Source organism: Triticum dicoccoides, chromosome 4B, assembly GCF_002162155.2.
Source record: "Triticum dicoccoides isolate Atlit2015 ecotype Zavitan chromosome 4B, WEW_v2.0, whole genome shotgun sequence".
NCBI lineage: Eukaryota > Viridiplantae > Streptophyta > Magnoliopsida > Poales > Poaceae > Triticum > Triticum dicoccoides.
This window is the reverse complement of record NC_041387.1, coordinates 471,027,713-471,042,608: the sequence shown is the minus strand read 5'-3', so window position 1 is coordinate 471,042,608 and position 14,896 is coordinate 471,027,713. Positions and strand designations below refer to the sequence as shown.

The following is a 14,896-nucleotide window of genomic DNA, read 5'->3' as shown; positions in this document are numbered from 1 at the left end:
GGGCATATCTTTTGTAGAAAGAACTAAACTCTCTTGCTTCACTTATATCTATTTAGAGAGATGACAGAAATTGGTCATTCACATGGTTAGTCATAAAATCCTACATAAAACTTGTAGATCACTGAATATGATATGTTTGATTCCTTGCAATAGTTTTGCGATATAAAGATGATGATATTGGAGTCGTGCTAGTTGAGTAATTATGAAATTGAGAAATACTTGTGTTGAGGTTTGCAAGTCTCGTAGCATGCACGTATGGTTATCGTTGTGTGACAAATTTGAAGCATGGGGTGTTTCTTTGATTGTCTTCCTTATGAGTGGCAGTCGGGGATGAGCGATGGTCTTTTCCTACCAATCTATCCCTCTAGGGGCATGCGTAGTAGTACTTTGCTTCGAGGGCAAGTAGACGTTTGCAATAAGTATGTGAGTTCTTTATGACTAATGTGAGTCCATGGATATACGCACACTTACCCTTCCACTTTGCTAGCCTTTATTATGCCGCGCAACCTTCGCCGGTATCATGCACCCATTATTTACCTTCCTCAAAACAGCCACCATACCTACCTATTATGGCATTTCCATAGCCATTCGAGATATATTGCCATGCAACTTTTCACCGTTCCGTTTATTATGACACGCTCCATCATTGTCATATTGCTCTTTGCATGATCATGTAGTTGACATCGTATTTGTGGCAAGGACACCTTCATAATTTTTCATACATGTCACTCTTGATTCATTGCATATCCCGGTACACCGCCGGAGGCATTCATATAGAGTCATATCTTTGTTCCAGTATCGAGTTGTAATATTGAGTTGTAATTAAATAAAAGTGTGATGATCATCATTATTAGAGCATTGCCCCAGTGAGGAAAGGATGATGGAGACTATGATTTCCCCACAAGTCGGGATGAAACTCCGGCCTTTATGAAAAATAAAAGAGGCCAAAGAAGCCCAAATAAAAAAGGAGGCCAAAGAAGCCCACCAAAAAAATAAAAAAAATAAAAAAAAGAAAAAAAATGAGAGAAAAAGAGAGAAGGGTCAATGTTACTATCCTTTTACCACACTTGTGCTTCAGAGTAGCATCATGTTCTTCATATAGAGAGTCTCTTGAGTTATCACTTTCATATACTGGTGTGAATTTTCATTATAGAACTTGGCTTGTATATTCCGATGATGGGCTTCCTCAAATGTCCGAGGTCTTCATGAGCAAGCAAGTTGGATGCACACCCACTTAGTTTTCAGTTTGAGCTTTCATACACTTATAGCTCTAGTGCATCCGTTGCATGGCAATCCCTACGCACTCACATTGATATCTATTAATGGGCATCTCCATAGCCCGTTGATACGCCTAGTTGATGTGAGACTATCTTCTCCCTTTTTGTCTTCACAACCACCACCATATACCACATATAATGCTATGTCCATGGCTTGCGCTCATGTATTGCGTAAGAGTTAAAAAAGCTGAAGCGCGTTAAAAAGTATGAACCAATTGCTCGGCTCGTCATCGAGGTTGTGCATGATGGAAGCATTTTGTGTGACAAAAATGAAGCATGGCCAAACTATATGATTTTGTAGGGATAAGCTTTCTTCGGCTATGTTATTTGATAAGACATAATTGCTTAGTTGGTATGCTTGAAGTATTATTGTTTTTATGTCAAATGATAGACTATTGCTTTGAATCATTCGTGTCTTAATATTCATGCCATGATTAGACATATGATCAAGATTATGCTAGGTAGCATTCCACATCAAAAATTATCTTTTTTTATCATTTACCTACTCGAGGACGAGCAGGAATTAAGCTTGGGGGATGCTGATACGTCTCCGTCGTATCTATAATTTTTTATCGTTCCATGCCAATATTCTACAACTTTCATATACTTTTGGCAACTTTTTATACTATTTTTTGGGACTAACATATTGATCCAGTGCCCAGTGCTAGTTCCTGTCTGTTGCATGTTTTATGTTTCGCAGGAAACCCATATCAAACGAAATCCAAACGGGATAAAAATGGATGGAGAATTATTTTAGAATATTTGTGATTTTTGGGAAGTACAATCAACGCGAGACGTGTCCGAGGGGGGCAGGAGATAGGGGGCGCGCCCTGGACTCTCCTGGCCCCCCCTAAGGCAGTTGACGCTCTTCTTTTGTCACAAAAAAGCTAATTTTATGAGAAAGATCTGGGCGAAAGATTCACCCCAATCGGAGTTACGGATCTCCGGATATAAAAGAAACGGTGAAGGGGCAGAATCAGGGAACGCAGAAACAGAGAGAGACAGAGAGATAGATCCAATCTCAGAGGGGCTCTCGCCCCTCCCAAGCCATGGGAGCCAAGGACCAGAGGGGAAACCCTTCTCCCATATAGGGAGAAGGTCAAGGAATAAGAAGAAGGGGGGCTCACTCCCCCTTGCTTCCGGTGGCGCCGGAACGCCGTCGGGGGCCATCATCATCACCGCAATCTTCACCAACACCTCCGCCATCTTCACCAACATCTCCATCACCTTCCCCCTTTATCTACAGCGGTCCACTCTCCCACAACCCGCTGTACCCTCTACTTGAACATGGTGCTTTATGCTTCATATTATTATCCAATGATGTGTTGCCATCCTATGATGTCTGAGTAGATTTTCGTTGTCCTATTGGTGGTTGATGAATTGCTATGATTGATTTAATTTGCTTGTGGTTATGTTGATGTCCTTTGGTGCCCATCATATGAGCGCGCGCGTGGATCACATCATAGGGTTAGTTGTATGTTGATAGGACTATGTATTAGAGGGCAAGAGTGACAGACGCTTCAACCTAGCATAGAAATTGATGCATACAGGATTGAAGGGGGACCAATATATCTTAATGCTATGGTTGGGTTTTACATTAATGAACGTTAGTAGTTGCGGATGCTTGCTAATAGTTTTAATCATAAGTGCATAGAATTCCAAGTCAGGGATGACATGCTAGCAGTGGCCTCTCCCACGTAAAACTTGTTATCGGTCTAGTAAAGTAGTCAATTGCTTAGGGACAATTCCGCAACTCCTACCACCACTTTTACACACTCGCTATATTTACTTTATTGTTTATTTATCTAAACAGCCCCTATTTTCTATTTACGCGTTCTTTACTACCTTGCAAACCTATCCAACAACACCTACAAAGTACTTCTAGGTTCATACTTGTTTTAGGTAAAGCGAACGTCAAGCGTGCATAGAGTCGTATCAGTGGCAGATAGGGCTTGAGAGAGTATTTGTTCGACCTTTAGCTCCTCGATGGGTTCGACACTATTACTTATCAAAAGAGGCTACAACTATCCCGTATACTTGCGGGTCATCAGACTCCGACCACGAGGCCGGCCCGTCCAGGTATACCATGCACCTCACCTTGTTTGGCAACATCCAGGGCATGGGCTTTGACAAGGACGAGTTGAGCATGAGAGAGTACAGTGCCTTGTGTCCCCTGTGGGCTAGTCTGCGTCCCATTGCCTACTCTTCCTCGCCAACGACCGCACCTTCATTTCCCGGGGCTCACAGATGCCAGACATGGACACGGAAAGGAACTCGGACTTGGAGAACGTACGTCGGCGAAGATTTAGGCTAGTTTTACGTTGCATGTAATTGTATGGATTTTCAACATTTAATAATAATGTACACGGTTGTGGAAGCAGACATTTGAGGGTCTATGTTTCATGCATCAGAGTCAAACACTAGACAATAGGGTCACTTTGATGCCAGCTAACCGCCTATTTGAGGCTTTAGCGATTTGTATTCCTATTTACTTTGATGTTTATATAACACTAGGCAATAGTGATTTTTTTTTGTTTGCCAGTGAAATCAGATGATGTTTCTTCACGAAGAGGGTATTGTTTCTTCATAACACACGCTAAATATCAGATTGTCTTCATCGTATAGCTAATCCTTCTACCCTCTGCATTAGGCGAAGGCATAAGCCTAGGTTCAGAATATATTATTATATGTTGGACAGTTTAGTATTTACCATCTTCCTAGATTCTTCTATTACTGTTGACTGTATAATCATTTCTTAATCAGAATTAAGAAATCTTTCCGACCAAAATAATTAAGCATGTACTCCCTCAGTGGAGTATGAAGTACTCCAGACTAGCGATTTTTACATTTAAATAAAAGAAAACAATATGAAATTTTCATGTAACTGTTACCGTGTAACTAATCTTCATTTCTAACAAAATACGTATGATCCTTCCTTTCAAAATCTAAGGAGAAATTTTCAGCTAGGGAAAACGTAACTGTAATTTTACATGATACAAAAGGAAATTATCGTGTGCCAAGTATATACATGTTTAGCATTTTGTACATCGAATTGCGCACACACATAATTGTTTCCGGTAACTGTTCTATGTAAGGGATATATGAGGTCACCGAGGAGATCCTTACTGCAATCCCATGCCTCAACGCCCAATGGTCCTATAATTTAGGATGTCAGGTAGCATAAGTAGTACCCTATTAGTTGTTCACTGCAAAACATTCATGCTGGGATGATGCAATCTTGTACTTAATTTAGGATTTCTAGACTGCAATAAAACAAACTGATGAAGTTCGCTGTGAATAGGAATGTGCTACCCTCTACGACGGTGATGTAAGGGAGAAGTGGTAACACAAATGAGTTGTTAGGAGCGTTCTAGAATTTGCTACTCCCATTGCAACGCACGGGCATGTTTCCTAGTCGTTGCATAAAAACCTAAACATCGAGCAAAGGAAGGCCTACGACGATATCCTAGCCACGGTTGACCGCCAAAGAGGAGGTATATTCTTTGTCGATGGGCCGGGAGGCACAGGAAAAACTTTTCTTTATAAGACACTCTTGGCCACAATACGCGGACAAGGCAAGATTGCCGTGGCGACGGCCACTTCCGGTGTTGCTGCTTCCATAATGCCTGGAGGGAGGACTGCACACTCGAGGTTCAAGATTCCACTAAAAATAGATGATGGAGCTATTTGTAGCTTCACAAAACAGAGTGGGACAGCAAAGCTACGCCAAGCAGCATCACCAATAATCTGGGATGAAGCATCTATGACAAAGAGACAGACGGTGGAGGCGCTAGACAAAAGCATGCGGGACATAATGGATAGACCAGATCTTCCATTTGTTGGAAAAACGATCGTATTTGGGGGAGATTTCAGACAAGTGCTACCTGTTGTCCGAAAGGGAACAAGAACCCAGATAGTAGATGCATCACTACGCAGGTCGGAGCTCTAGAACTGCATGCGTCAATTGAAGCTTGTGCGCAACATGAGGGCTCAAAACGACCCATGGTTCGCAGAATACCTACTACGCATTGGAAACGGAACCGAGGAGACAAATGATGATGGTGAAATACTTCTACCTACAAGTATATGTGTGCCAAATAAGACGGATGATACCGGCCTGGATAGACTTATTGACAGTATCTATCAAACGGGAAATGCTTACCTAAAAGATCCAAAGTACATCACGTCAAGAGCAATTTTATCCACAAGGAATGACTGCGTAGACAAGATCAACCTAAAAATGATTGATTGCTTCCAGGGGGAGGAGATGGTGTACCACAGCTTCGATTCTGTAGAAGACGACCCACATAACTACTATCCACCAGAATTCTTAAACACCCTAACCCCAAATGGACTGCCTCCATATATGCTGAAGCTCAAAAAAAATTGTCCAATCATACTACTTAGGAACATCGACCCTGCTAATGGGCTCTGCAACGGCACCAGACTGGTCGTACGTGGATTTCAGAAAAATGCAATTGATGCAGAGATTGTGGTAGGGCAGTACTCTGGAATGCGAGTTTTCTTGCCTCGGATACCATTATGCCCATCTGACGACGACATGTTCCCGTTCAGTTTCAAGAGAAAACAGTTTCCAGTCAGACTCAGTTTTGCAATGACAATAAACAAATCACAAGGCCAGACAATACCAACTATCGGTGTCTACCTGCATGAACCTGTTTTCTCACATAGTCAACTATATGTCGCGCTTTCTAGAGCAACCGCGACATCAAACATAAAGGTACTAACAGGTACACATGATGTGAACAAGGAGACAAACAAGAAGAAAAATAAAGGCGACACGTGCACAAAGGAGAAGAAGAAAAGGAAGAATAAGATCACTACAAGCGATACATACACAAAGAATATTGTCTACACAGAAGTCTTGACTAAATAGGTAATGCAATATTTCAATTTTGTGTTTATAAATTCAGTTTGAACTTAGTACGTACATTCATGACCAACTTAATAATTTATATTACACATTGAATCTCTAATTTTCTAACCTTAATATTACTTCTTGCATTCTTCAGAACAATCAAGCTGTCAACTTCGGAGTTAAAATTCAGAACTACTTGATCGTCTTGAAGGAGGATGTCTTCATGTTCTAAACCACTAGCTCATTCATGGATATTTCTTTATATAATATGTCCAATAACTCATTAATTTTTATTTAAATATTTGATCACTTTGATTATCTCTATTATGGTTGTACAATCTATATATGCAAATTTACCAACGATGAGTAGCTAAGGTGAAATTGAGACTTACCAGTCAAAGTAGAGACATATTTCTCGCCTTGGAGCTGATGTTGTTGCACTGATTTTTCTAAACATCGCTTTATCTAAGTCCAAGAAACCTGAAAAATATCTGATACATTGTAAGAAAATACATATCAATTTCACAACTACTGGTGTACATATTAATAGTGTAGCGTTGCATATTTTTGAAGAAATTGTGATGCTCTGTTTCGTCAGGATTAAGGTGCTTGAACATGTAAGCAGTGTACTAGCGGCCAATAGAGAATTTTCTCATGGTGACTACGTGCTATCAATTGTGCCATACACATTATTTAGTAACTAATCAAAAAGTGTCAAAAGCTAACTACCAAAGCAAATGTGAATCTGCTAACTGTGCTACTACTGCCACAACTAACCAAGGTTGGGGCATAAGGAAGGAGCAGCTCCTCCACCAACCGCATACAGGGGGTGACGAGGTGGGACTGAAGGAGATTGGGAGATCCGGAGAGGTTCTAAAACGCTAAACCAGATCAAATATATAATTAATTAATCTCCATTGCAATCAAAATGAGGAAGAAAAGAGAGAAGAAGGGAAATGACACGCATTACCTTTGCAATATTGGAGGCGACGTCACGGAAGCAGGCGGAGGCGGAGAATGAAGAGGCAAGCGGCGGCTGTCGGAACGCTCGCCGGGATGGCAGCAAGGTGGCGGCGCACATGCGAGGTCGGCCAGGAGGACGAGCTATGCAAAGATCTGGAAGGAGGAAGCCGGCGCTATTCTCCATCGAGAAACGAATGCTGCAGCACCACACCCCAGCGGCGGCGAGCCCCGGCGTCGGACGGCGGCGGCGGCGGAATAGCCCTAGGCGAGTCTGCTGCGGCCGGTGTTGTGGAAGCGAGGAGGGTAGTTTTTTTTTTAGGCAAAAGTGAGGAGGGTAGTGCAAGAGGAAGTGCTCGTGGGCTGGAATGGCCAGATGGATTCAGTTCGGCCTTTTCATTTTCTCCACTCACACCGGGCAGACCAAAGTGGGCCAAGCAAATGTATATATCGCATCGAGCCATTTGTTTTCTTCTTTTTCCAAAAAGAAGTAATTCCCCGGACGCGGATATTTGGCTCTGGGAGCATATTCTCTGTAATGAACAGGAAAATCAAAATAAATATTAAATAAATTTTAAAAATTCTAAATTTTTACTACATGTTCATATTAGTGTAGCAAGCGTGCTTGACAATTTTCATGCCATATGGGATAATAGTGCCTCGTCGGTGAAAAAAAAATTAAGTGTAACACTTGGCGTTCGATTTTTTTCCCCACAAGTTAACATGCTTAAGTTTTTCCCCAGTAAGTTTGTATGTACCATTTGGGTGCGACAATGAACATATCTATCTTTTTTCATATTTTTGCATATTTGTAAATTTATTTTTGGCACGCAAGAGCATGTGCTAACTAGAGCCAAAATGAATTCCCGGAATTCCCCCAGCTACTTATCATCATCGAATGAAAGTGTAGAGCTGAAAAACATCCTAACGAACGATGTTAGGGAGACTTTTACTGAAAAGTGATACTCAAGGAAACATGTTCAGTGAAGTTAGTCAAAATTGAATATAACAAGTGTTGAAATGGACCGAATACTAGTCCAATAATATTATTTAAGAGGAAAGAATCTTGGTATAGATATAGATATAGATGTCAAATAATATAATAAAAAACTACATTCAAATACAAATCCAACAAAAAATATTTTAGTTGACATACATTAAATTTTGCTAGTCCAATATATGGTCAAATCTTGACCCAAAATACGATGGACTAATAAACTCAGACCGAGGTAGTACCACTAAGGCGACTTAGGGTATCTCCAAAGCAAACCGTCAATCCCCCTGCAACGTCCCAACCGTGTTGTCCAGATGTGTTTTGCCATTCAACACGGCTTTGTATCCATCCGCTAGCTCGGAAGTTCCTTTTCCCGCAAACCGAAAATAAACTAGGGAGGCTTTGCGGGAGTCCGGACAGTAAACATGTAGGACTCCGACACCCTCGGCCTACCAGAAACACTTCCGAACCCCGTGCCTTCATCCTTCCATATTTCTCTGCATTCGTTTTCTCTCTTGCCAACGCCGCTATTCCACCACCCAGCCGCCCCCGTCACACCGTTCCTGGAACTCCGCGGCCCCGTCACCTACACCGCTACAACCGGGCTTCACGCCACTTGTCCTACGCCGCCGGTCCACGCCTCTTCTCCATTCGCCTCATAGGTACCATCCGCCCCTACGGTAGTCACCAGGCCCAGCAAGTGTTCGGCGAATTTCATGTGCTAAATTTTTATCCCTTCTTCTTTGAAGCAATGGATTCAGATATGGAGTACATATACAAGCACTATGTCGATCGTCTGACGAGAAAGGGACTACATGGATAAGATGATGATGATGTAGGCGGTCCTTGCACGCGCGGAACATGCGAAAGAGCACTAAATTTCAAGGGATTGATCAGGGGTCATCGAGTGCTCAATTGCAACAGGGTGCGCGACCATTTGACGTTGATGGAGGACTATGTTGTTGGGAAACATAGCATGTAATTTCAAAAAAAATCCTACGCTCACGCAAGATCTATCTAGGAGATGCATAGCAACGAGAGTGGGAGAGTGTTGATGTCTACTACGCAACTTTATTCTTGTAGACATGTGTTGGGCCTCCAAGTGCAGAGTTTTGTAGGACAGTATCAAATTTCCCTCAAGTGGATGACCTAAGGTTTATCAATCCCTGAGAGGTGTAGGATGAAGATGGTCTCTCTCAAACACCCTGCAACCAAATACAAGAAATTTCTTGTGTCCCCAACACACCTAATACAACGGCAAATTGTATAGGTGCACTAGTTCAGCAAAGAGATGGTGATAAAAGTGTAATATGGATGGTAGAAATATATTTTTATAATCTAAATAAATAAAAACAACAAGGTAACAAATAGTAAACAGGCACAAAAACGGTGTTGCTATGCTTTAAAAATGAGGCCTAGGGTCCGTACTTTCACTAGTGCAACCTCTCAACAATGCTAACATAGTTGGATCATATGATTATCCCTCAAAGTGCAATAAAGAATCACTCCCGAGTTTCTATTAGTGGAGAACAAAAGATAGGAATTGTTTGTAGGGCACGAAACCAACTCAAAGCTATTCTTTCCGTTCGATCTATTCAAGAGTTCGTACTAAAATAACATAAAGCTATTTTTTCCGTTCGATCTATCCTAGAGTTCGTACTAGAATAACACCAAAGCAAGTTCATATTCATAATACTTAATCCACACAAAGAACTATAAAGAGACCCCAAAGTTTCCGTCGGAGAAAAACGCGCATCAACCGCTATGCATAGATTACCCCAATATCACCCCGGGAATCCGCGAGTTGAATGACTTAACACATATCAAGTGAATCAATAAGATACCTCATTGTCACCTCAAGTATTCATATTGCAAGACATATATCATGTGTTCTCATCTCTGAATATTCAATCCGACAAGACAAAACTTTGAAGGGTAAAGATTCAATTCATCATAACAAGAGTATAGAGGGGAGAAACATCATATGATCCGACTATATTAACAAAGCCCATGACATAGATCACGAGAGAGAGATCAAACACATAGTTACTGGTACAAACCCTCAGCCCTGAGGGTGGACTACTCCCTCCTCATCATGGTGGCCGTTGGGATGATGAAGATGGCCACCGGAGATGATTCCCCCCTCCGGCAGGGTGCTGGAACGGGGTCTAGATTGGCTTTCGCGGATACAGAGACCTTGCGGTGGCGGAACTTCTGATCTAGGGCTACCCCCAAGGGTTTTGGAATATTTGGGAATTTATAGTGCAAAGAAGGGGTACGGGAGGCCAACGAGGTGGGCACAACCCACCTGGGCGCGCCAGGGGGCCCTAGCGTGCCCTGGTGGGTTGTGCCCCCCTCGGGGCACCCTCCAGGTGCTCTCAGGCCCATTGGGTTCCTTCTGGTCCATAAAAAATCTCCAAAAAGTTACGCGGTGTTTGGACTCTGTTTGATATTGATTTCCTACGATGTAAAAAACAAGCAAAAAAATAGCAACTGGCACTGAGCACTGGGTCAATAGGTTAGTCCCAAAAAATGGTATAAAGTTGCCATAAAATGATTGTAAAACATCCAGGAATGATAATATAATGGCATGAATACGTCATAAATTATAGATACGTTGGAGACGTATCAGCATCCCCAAGCTTAATTCCTACTCGTCCTCGAGTAGGTAAATGATAAAAGAAATAATTTATGAAGTGTGAATGCTAGCAAAGTGCATAAGTTTGATCAATAATAATTTAAATCACTTTTCCTAGAATCATAACAACAATTCTTTCTTATAAAACTTTTCATGTTATAGTAGCAACCAATTCACATGTTAAGGTCCAAACAATGAATTCTCTTGAAACTCAACAAACTATATTCTCAGTCACCAAGAAATTGCAATTCAAATTATTTAACAGAGTCTAAGTAAGAGCTCCATATACTCAACCATCATATAGTCTTCTATGATTGCTAACACTCACCGCATACACATGAGCAAAACGTTTCAACTGGACACATAGAAAGATAGGGGCTTATAATTTTGCCTCCCAACGTATTCACCTTTGGGTGATGTCAACAATAATAACTCATGCTACCCATATTCAACTGGATATGTGTACCTAGATCTTTCCTCACCACATGATGATTGCCAAAGGAGGAAAATAAAAAGGAATAGAAAGAAAAACTTTTGACTCTTTGAATAAAAGTAAATACTGAAAAGTAAAAGATAGGGCCTTCGCAGAGAGAAGCAGAGGTTGCCATGCGCTTATTTGTTTGTATGCTCAACCCCTTAGTGCAAAAGAACGTCACGTTATATTGCCCCTTATGATAGCAACCTTTATTATGCAGTCTGTCGCTTTTATTCTTTGCCATCACAAGTACATACAACGGTCAGTTTTCTCTTACACTAAATGATCTCACATTATTAGAAGCAATTTTTATTACCTTATTGCACCGATGACAACTTACTTGAAGGATCTTGCGCAACCCTTAGGTAGGTATGGTGGACTCTTGAAAATAAGATTTGGGTTTAAGGGTTTTTGGATGCACAAGTAGTATCTCTACTTGGTGCAGAGTTTTTGGCTACCAAAGATGGGGGGGGGGGCAAACACCACATGTTGAAGGATCTATGACAATATAACTTCTATGTGAATATGAACAAACATAAATCATTAAGTTGTCTTCCTTGTCCAACGTCAACAATTTTGGCATATAATATTTTGATGGGGGCTCACAATCACAAAAGATTGCCAAGATAGTATATTTGCATGTGAAAGTTCTCTTTCTTATACTAATTATTCGTGAATTGCTTGTATGACCAATATTGTGATTGTCAAGCTTCAAAAGCTTTCACTTCCTAAACCCAATGTGAAGCTACCACTAGGCATGATATGAACATACAATTTCTTCATGATATTTATTTCATTCAACAATTTACTCAAAGGGTATAAGTGAAGCACAAGAGTAAATGACAAACTACTCCAAAAAGATATAAGTGAAGATCAAGCGAGTAGTCATGTAAATGGGTAGCTATTTGAGGACTCTCTTTTATTTAAAAACTTTAAGATCTAAGTATTTTGTTAAAATAGCAAGCAAAACAAAAAAATGACATTCCAAGAATAGCACAACTCATGTGAAGAAGCAAAAATTTAGGCTCAACCGATACTAACCGATAATTGTTGAAGAAGAAAGGTGGGATGCCTACCTGGACATCCCCAAGCTTAGATGCTTGAGACTTCTTGAAATATTATCTTGGGGTGCCTTGGGCATCCCCAAGTTTGAGCTTTTGTGTCTCCTTAATTCTTCTCATATCACGGTTTTCCCAAATCTCAAAAGCTTCATCCATACAAAACTCAACAAGAACTCGTGAGATAAGTTAGTATAAACCAATGCAAAAATCTTATTACTCTCTACTGTAGCAAATTAATAAAATTATTATTAAACATTGCATACTAAACCTCTGCATATATAATAGTCCTATCCTCAAATAGAATCATTAAACAAGCAAACATATGCAAACATAACAACAATCTGCCAAAACAGTACAGTCTGTAAAGAATGCAAGATTCATCATACTTCCATAACTCCAAAAATTATGAGAAAAATATTAAACTGTAGAAAATTTATCATATATTATTTTTAAAAAGTTTTAACAATTTATCATATTCTGAATTTTCTAGGGAATTTTTGCAACATCGATAAACTTTCTGTTTTCAAACAGCAACAAGTATACGTGCAAAATAAGCATGGCAAAGGCTGTCATTGCCACTTTTATTGAAATAAAAGATGCAAAACATTATTCTAAATAACATCAAGCAAATACTAGCAAAATAAATTGACGCTCCAAGCAAAACACATATCATGTGACAAATGAACACATAGCTCCAAGTGAGGTTACCTTTAATGTTGGAGACGAAAGAGGGGATGCCATCCGGGGCATCCCCAAGCTTAGTTGCTTGTATCTTCCTTGAATATTACCTTGGGGGTGCATTAGGAATCCCCAAGCTTAAGGTTTTGTCACTCCTTATTCTCCTCATATCGACATCTCACCCAAAACTTGAAAACTTCAATCACACAAAACTTAACGGAACTTTGTGAGGTAAGTTAGTATGATAAAGAGCAAACCATTTCACTTTGGTACTGTCAAAGACAAGATTCATAATTGTTTCCACACAATGCATACTGTATGATATCATTTCCACAATTTATATTGAGCAATATAAGCCATAGAAATAGGGAAACAAGCAAACTATGCATTGAAAACAGAATCTGCCAAAAACAGAACAGTCTGTAGTAATCTGTACTCAAACCATACTTCCACTACTCCAACAGTTATGAAAAAATGGAACACGTGATAAATTTGTATATTAATCTTTTGCAAAAATAATCAACTCAAAAGCACCCTTCTGTTAAAAATGAGAGCTATTTCCGTGAGCGCAAGAGTTTCTGTTTTTCAGCAAGATCAAATTAACTATCGCCCAACATGATCCCAAAGGCTTTGCTTGGCACTTTATTGAAACAAAAGAAATAAAACATGATTACTACAGTAGCCTAGTAATGTTAACACACAAAAATAGTAGATAAAGGTGTTGGGTTGTCTCCCAACAAGTGCTTTTCTTTAATGCCTTTTAAGCTAGGCATGATGATTTCAATTATCCTCGCATAAAAGATATGAATTGAAACATAACAAGAGCATCATGAAGCATATGACTAGCATATTTAGGTCTAACCCACTTCCTATGCATAGGGGTTTTGTGAGAAAACAACTTATGGGAACAAGAATCATCTAGCATAGGAAGGCAAAACAAGTGTAACTTCAAAACAATAACCACATAGAGAACAAACTTGATATTATTGAGATATGTATGAGCATAAGTTCCTCTCTCATAATGATTTTCATAAGCATCATGAATGGATTCAACAATGTGACTATCACACACAACACTCTTTTCATGATGCACAAGCATAGAAGATTTATTACTCTTTATGGCATACATGTCATCATAATAATCATCATAGATAGCAACTTTATTGTCATAGTCAATTGAAACCTCTTCCAAAATAGTGGATGTATCACTAAATAAATTCATGACCTCTCATAATACACTTTCATCAATATTGTAATAAGATTCAACACCCTCCAAAATAGTGGGATCACTACTACCTAGAGTTGACACTCTTCCAAACCCACTTTCATCATTGTAATCATCATAAATAGGAGGCATGCTATCATCATAATAAATTTTATTATTGAAAGTAGAAGGAATCAAAGGGTCATATTAATTATGCAAAGCATCTCTAAGCTTGGGACAAGCATTATTTTTAGCAAATAAATCTTCAAACATTTCATACTCATCAAACATAGCATCCCCAAGCTTGTGGTTTTGCATATCATCATAATTTTTCTTATCAATAGCATGAATGGCACCAATAGTATAACAAACATTATTATCATATTCTTCCAAGCAAGTGCCAAAAAGATTTTCAAGATCATAAAAGACATCATTGTCTTCCCAAGCATAATCATTACAACAAGTATTAGGCATCACAAAATCATACTCAGTATCATCATCCTCCATCAACATATTTGATTCACTTTCATGAGGCACAATGATGATAGGAGCAATATTACTTGGGAGAGTTACCTTTTTACGTCTACTTTTTCTTCTTCACCACCTCATGTCTGGGTTTAATCAATTTTTCTGAGCACCTTGTTGAAGCTTGGATAGGAAGATCCTCCTCGTTACATCATTCATCATAAGAAACACTAGGAGGGTATTGGGAAATATTTTCCCTTTCATT

General features: G+C 39.8%; 1 long non-coding RNA gene across 1 annotated transcript; it reads right to left on the bottom strand.

Moving 5' to 3' along the window:
- Nucleotides 1–4,256: 4,256 nt before the first annotated feature.
- LOC119293757 lies at nucleotides 4,257–7,427 on the bottom strand. Its single transcript, XR_005143204.1, has 3 exons — nucleotides 7,127–7,427; nucleotides 6,549–6,636; nucleotides 4,257–4,433 (listed from the first exon to the last, which is right to left on the bottom strand). It is a non-coding gene; the product is annotated as an uncharacterized LOC119293757 (long non-coding RNA).
- Between the last annotated feature and the right edge of the window lie 7,469 nt (nucleotides 7,428–14,896).